The sequence below is a fragment of the Chrysochloris asiatica genome, unplaced genomic scaffold, assembly GCF_000296735.1.
Source record: "Chrysochloris asiatica unplaced genomic scaffold, ChrAsi1.0 scaffold00048, whole genome shotgun sequence".
NCBI classification, from domain to species: domain Eukaryota; kingdom Metazoa; phylum Chordata; class Mammalia; order Afrosoricida; family Chrysochloridae; genus Chrysochloris; species Chrysochloris asiatica.
Window position 1 is genome coordinate 19020792 of NW_006408566.1, and position 6823 is coordinate 19027614.

General features: G+C 44.0%; 1 pseudogene; it reads left to right on the forward strand.

The window, feature by feature from the left end:
- The first annotated feature begins 610 nt into the window (after positions 1-610).
- Positions 611-3569, forward strand: LOC102840952 (annotated as a pseudogene).
- The last annotated feature ends 3254 nt before the right edge of the window (positions 3570-6823 follow it).

Here is a 6823-nt window from a genome sequence, read left to right on the forward strand (position 1 = left end):
AAATGATGAAAAAGGGCATCTTTATCTGTTTCCTGTTTAAAAATTGAATACTTTCAATTTCCCTCTTTTTAGAGTAAAGTGGATGATGAGTTTGTATATAGTCCCTTAATTATGTTGAGAATTTCCCTCCTATCCAATTTTTTGAGTGTTTTTATCAGGAATAGATGGATTTTGTCAAATGCCTTTCTGCATTAATTGATAAGATCATGTGGTTTTACTTATTTGGTAGATTATGGTGATTGTTTTTCTACTGACTTTGTGGTTAGCAGTCCAGTGCTTATCCTACTGAATCCCCAGCTTGGAGTTCAGTGATTCATAAGAAATGGATCATACAGTTGTGGAGACTGTCAAGTCCAAAATCCATGGTCCAGGTTGTAGTCTTGAAGATTCTCTTTACTCACTTGATTGCAGGAACTAACAAACCCAAATAGGCAGGACAGACTACAGACTGGTAACTCAAAGACTCTCAAGGCTTGCAAATTCAGTCAGATGATAGGCGGATGGCTCAGGTACCAAGAACTGGAGGTCAGATGAAGACAAGCCACAAGCAGGATCCAGAGCAAGAGAAAGAACTTTACCCGAGCATTCCTATATATTGCCTACAGACCACATGCCAAAGAAAATGAAATGTGCTTACGCTCTCGAGTAAGGCAATGATTCAAGATATATCTCCCCTCACTAACATAATGGGCAACTAATTCCAAAATGAAACTATAGCCACAGACATAGAAGCTAGAATTTAAACACATCACAAAATGGAGGACTAGAGTTAGACTCGTCTGTCAGTTTGTCTTACTGTGGTGGATTGTGAGTTGTTGTGTTTCTAGTAGCTATGCCAGTGGTATTTTAAATACCAGCAGGGTCACCCACAATGGACAGGTTTCAGATGAGCTTACAGATGAAGAAGGAGAGACGAACTACTTTAGAATATCTAATCACTGAAAACCTTATGAATAGCAGAGAAACACTGTTAGATATAGAGCTGTAAAATGAGCCCCTCAGGTTGGAAGACACTCAAAATGCAACTGGAGAAGAGCTGCCTCCTCAAAGTAGAGTTGACTGTGATGATGCAAATGGAGTAAAGCCCTCAGGATTTTCATTTGCTGATGGGGCACAACTCAAAATGAAGAGAAACAGCTGTAAACATCCATTCATAATCAGAACATGGAATGTATGAAGTATGAATCTAGGAAAATTGGAAATTGTCAAAAATGAAATGGAACACATAAACATCGACATCTTAGGCATTAGTGAGCTGAAATGGACTGGTAATGGCCATTTAATCTGACAACCACATGCTTTACTATGCCGGGAATGACACTGAAGAGAAATGGTGTTGCATTCATTGTCAAAAAGACCATATACAGATCAGTCATGAAGTACAATGCTGTCTGTGATAGGATAATATCCATGCGCCTACAGGGAAGCCCAGTTAATACTACTATTATTCAAATTTACTCACCAACCGCTAAAGGCAGGGAGAATGAACTAGAAGAATTCTACCAACTTCTTCAATCTGAAAATGATCAACCATGCAATCAAGATGTATTGATCAATACTGGTGATTGGAATGCAAAGGTTGGGAGCAAAGAGGAGGGACCAGTAGTTGGAAAATATGGCCTTAGTGATAGAAATAATGCAAAAGAACGCATGATAGAATTCTGCAAAATCAATGATTTGTTCATTTCAAATACCTGCTTTGGACAGCATAAAAGACAACTATACAAATGGATCTCACCAGATGGAATACATAGAAATCAAATTGACTACATCTGTGGAAAGACACAAAGGAAAAAGCTCCATATCATCAATCAAAACAAGGCCAGGGGCAGACTGTGGAACAGACCATCAGTTACTCATAAGCAAATTCAAACTGAAGCTGAAGAAAATGAAAACAAGTTCATGAGAGCCAAAATATGAGCTTGAATATATTCCACCTGAATTTAGAGATCATCTGAAGAACAGATTTAATACATTAAACACTAGAGACCGAAGACCAGAAGAGTTGTGTGATGACATCAAAAACATCATACAGGAAGAAAGCAAAAAGTAATTACAAAGACAAGAAAGAAGGACAAGATCAAAATCAATGTCAGAGAGATACTGAAATTTACTGTCCAGTGTAGAGATGCTAAAGCAAATGGAAAAAATGAGGAGGTATACGAGCTGAACAGAAAATTTCAAAGATCAGCTCGAGAAGATAAAGCCAAATACTATAATAAAATATGCAAAGATTTGGAGTCAGAAAACCAAAAAGGAAGAACACACTGGTCTTTTCTCAAGCTAGGAGAACTGAAAAAAAATTCAAGCCTTGACTTTTGTTACTGAAGGATTCTCTAGGCAAATTATTGAATGATACAGAAAGCATCAAAAGAAGATGGAAGGAAGAGGAGGAGAAGGATGAGGAGCCTCCCTACCAGTCTGAGTCACAGTGCATGGAGATCCCAGGGCTTTCTGAGGAAGAAGACCCAGTCCCCAGCTGCAAGATCCATTTCAGCACAGTGCCCATCCAAGTGCTGTACTGCAATGAGGACTATGATTGTCACAATGAGGATGTGTATCCCACGGCGGCCTCCGCTGAGTATGAGCTAGAAATGTGGGTGGAGAGGTTGGAGCTGTTCCCTGTAGAGCTGGAGAAAGACTTTGAGCACCTGGGCATCAGCATTATCGGTATGGGGGCCAGAGCAGACATAGGTCTGGGGAAGATGGGCATCTCCATCAAGACTGTGACTGAGGGTGGTGCGGCCCACCAGGATGGCAGGATCCAGGTGAATAATCTCCTGGTGGAGGTGGATGGAACCAGTCTGGTGGGAGTGACTCAGAGCTTTGCAGCCTCCATGCTCCAGAACACCAAGGGCTGAGTGCAGTTTATGATTGGCTGGGAGCGGCCGGGAGAGCAGTGTGAAGTGGCTCAACCAATTCAACAGACACTGGTACAGGAACTGTGGCAGCAGGAGATGATGGAACACAGATACTCCCAGTATAGGGTGGATGATGAGGTGATGGGAGCATACGCCACTGATGAGGATGAGGAGCTGAGTCCCAATTTCCCAGGGCGTGAGAGGACCGACAAGGTGTTCGAGGATGCATGCCCCTGTGGACATGGAGCCTGAGAAGCTGGTGCACAAGTTCAAGGAACTCCAGATCAAGCAAGCTGTGACTGAGGCAGAGATCCAGCAGCTAAAAAGAAAGCTGCAGAGCCTTGAGCAGGAGGGCTGGTGGTGAACAGAGAAGGCACAGCTGGAGCAGAGTGTGGAGGAAAACAAGGAGCGCATGGAGAAGCTGGAGGGCTACTGAGGGGGAGGCCCAGAGCCTGTGCCAGGCTGTGGACAACACCTGCGTGAGACTCAGGCCCAATACCAGGCCCTGGAGCGCAAGTACAGCAAGGCCAAGCACCTCATCAAGTACTACCAGCAGAAGGAGATGGAGTTCCTGAAAAGGAGACTGGCCAGCCTCGGGTTCTAGAAGAGTCAGAGCTGACTAGGAAGGAGAAGATGAACAAACTCCTGGACAAGATCTCAGAACTGGAAGGAAATCTGCAAACACTGAGGAATTCCAATTCTACTTAACAGGAATCATTCCCTGACTAGACAATAATGAATCCTTTCCCATTGTCCTCCCTCCTCTGTCCTCTATTCTCGGCCCTACCCCTTACCAGCCTGGGGACAGGTGCCCCAACTCCCCCCACACCTTCACCCCACCTCCCCCAGCTTCAGAGACCAGATGGCCCACACCATAGGCCCCCTTAAGGTGGTTCAGGCAGACCCAGATGGCTGGAAGGGCAGTCTCCTTCTTGTCTCAGGGCAGAAGGAGGCACAGAGACTGGAATGCAAAGGGCTGGCCTGGGTGATGAATAGTTGAGGGCTCTCCCAGCATCTTGACAACTGGAGGCTGCTCCCTGCCATTGGGTTCCTGGACCTCTTCACTCAAGAATTACCTTCTTGGCAGTTTCCTCTCTCCTCTCCCCCCAAGTCATTGTGCTGTCTCTATTGCATTCTGATCCTCCTGCTTGGGGGCGGGGGGGGGTGTTGCCTTGACACCCCACCTGTTTCTGTTCCTCTTCCAAGAGAGGTAGGATCTACTCCAAGCCTGGAGGCTGTACATGCACTAATGTCTTACTTATCCTTTGGGGAAGAGGGAGTCTGGGACACCTGGTCCCCAGCTCCCCCTTTTCTAGGGCTTCAGCCCTGTTTCTCCTTGTGCCTCCCCTTCCCCAGGTGCCAAATAGCCATAACCACCTCTTGAAACTCTTTTGGAACCTCTGTGGGGCCTGGGGTTCCCTGGCCAGAGCTGGGAATGCCTGGGAGGAGAGTGGATCAGCTTAGGGACTTGGCTGCAGAGGCCCTGGTTAGGCAAAGGAAACATTTTTCACCAGAGATCCAGGCCATGCCTTGCCCAGGGAGACACCTGGAAGCCTTGTACCAAGGTGGCAGAGATTCAGCCTCACCTCACTTCCACCCTACTCATTTTCCAATGTTGACTGGAGGGCAAAATTTTACTAATCTTTTTGGAGATCAGGAATGCCTTGTTGGCAGTCTGCTTTCTAAGTGAAATAGACTCTGTTTCCCCACTTTGACTCCAAACTAGGGCTTGGACCAAGGGAGGTGAGACCCCTCCCCAATGCCCTCCCATTTCAGAATCCATAATCTCTCATTTTGCCCTTTCTTCTTCCTGCCCCATACCTGGGTTTTCTTCATTTTGTAAAAAAACATACAAGCCCATCTGTTTTGACTTATCCTGTCTCCTGTAAATATACCATGCCATCAATCAGTATTTCTTGTGCCTCCCCACTGCCCCCTCTTTCCCCTAGAGTGCTCCCCACCTCCTGAAGAGGTGACTCTCTCAGTGCCAGCTTGGCCCCTGCACTTCACCTTCTTCATTCCAGTTGGTGGAGGGGCAGAGCCATGGGCACTTCTGGTCCCATGGGCCAGCAGCGGCCCCTGCCCCACACTCCCAGGGACTGCATCTCTGTATATAAAAAAAATATATATATGTATATGTATGTATTGTTTAAAAAAACAAAAAACAAGAAGATGATGGTACACTGTCACTGTACCAAAAGGAAATTGTTGATGGTCAGTCATTGCAAGAGGTAGGATATGATCAAGAGCTAATGCTACAGAAGGAAGAAGTCCAAGGTACATTGAAGTCATTGGCAAAGAACAAGGCACTGGGAATGGATGAAATAAAAATTGAAATATTTCAAGAAAGTGAGGTGGCACCAGAGGCACTCACTTATCTCTGCCAATAAATTTGTAAGAAAACTATCTGGCAAACCGATTAGACAACATCTCTATTTGTGCCTATTCCAAAGAGAGGTGACCCAACAGAATGTGGAAATCATTAGACAGCATCTTTGATATGTCATGTGAGTAAAGTTTTACCACAGGTAATACAGAAACAGCTGCAAGCATACATTGACAGAGAACTTCCAGATGTTTAAGACAGATTCAGAAGAGGACGTGGAAAGAGGGAAATCATTGCTAATGTCCGATGGATCTTGGCTGAAAGCAGACAATACCTGTGCTTTATTGGCTATGCAAAGGCTTTCAATTTTGCAGATCATGACAAACTATGGACAACATTGTGAAGAATGAGTATTTATGAACACTTAATTGTGCTCATGAGGAATCTGTACCTGGATCAAGAACAGAACATGGGAACACTGGATGGTTTAAAATTAAGAAAGGTGTGCAACAGGGTTGTATTCTTTCACCATACTTATTCAACCTGTATGCTGAGCAAATAATCCGAGAAGCTGGGTTATATAAAGAAAAATGTGGCAACAGGTTTGGAGAAAGACTCATTACCAACCTGCAATGTGTAGATGATACAACCTTGCTTTCAGGAAGTGAAGAGGACTTAAAATACTTACTGATGAAGATCAAAGAGCACGGCCTTCAGTATGGATTGCATCTCAATGTAAAGAAAACAAAAATCCTCACCACTGGACCAATAAACAACATTCTTATCAATGGAGAAAAGATTTAAGTTGTCAAGGACTTCATTCTTCTTGGATCAACTATCAACATCCATGGAAACAACAGTCAAGAAATCAAACAATGTATTGCATTAGCCAAATCTGCACAGACCTTTTTAAAGTGTTGAAGAGCAAAGATGTCAGCTTGAGAACTAAGGTGTGCCTGACCCAAGCCAGGGTGTTTTCAATAACCTCATATGCATGCGAAAGCTGGACAGTGAATGAGGAAGACCATAGAAGAATTGATGCATTTGAGTTATGGTGTTGGAGGAGAATATTGAAAGTGCCATGGTCCGCCAGAAGAACAAACAGATCTGTGTTGGAAGACGTGCAGCCAGAGTGCTCCTTGGAGGCCAGGATGATCCAAGTATGGTGAAAGAATGCAACCCTGTTGCACACCTTTCTTAATTTTAAGCCATTCAAGTGTTCCCACATTCTGTTCGAACAACTGCCTCTTGGTCCATGTACAGATTCCTCATGAGCACAATTAAGTGTTCAGGAATACTCATACTTCACAATGTTGTCCATAGCTTGTCATAATCCACACCATCAAAAGACTTTGCATAGTCAATAAAGCACAGGTAAACATCTTTCTGATAATCTCTGCTTTCAGTCAAGATTCATCAGACATCAGCAATGGTATCCCTTGTTCCACGGCCTCTTCTAAACCACTACACTACCAAAGCTCCTTGGTCTTCCTTGTGGTTGTATGGATATTATCATAGACACCATTGTATTTCAAAATAGATCTTAATATGGTCTTTTTGATTATGAATGCCACACCACTTCCTCTTCAATTTGACATTCCCAGCATAGTAAATTATATGATTGTCCTATTCAAAA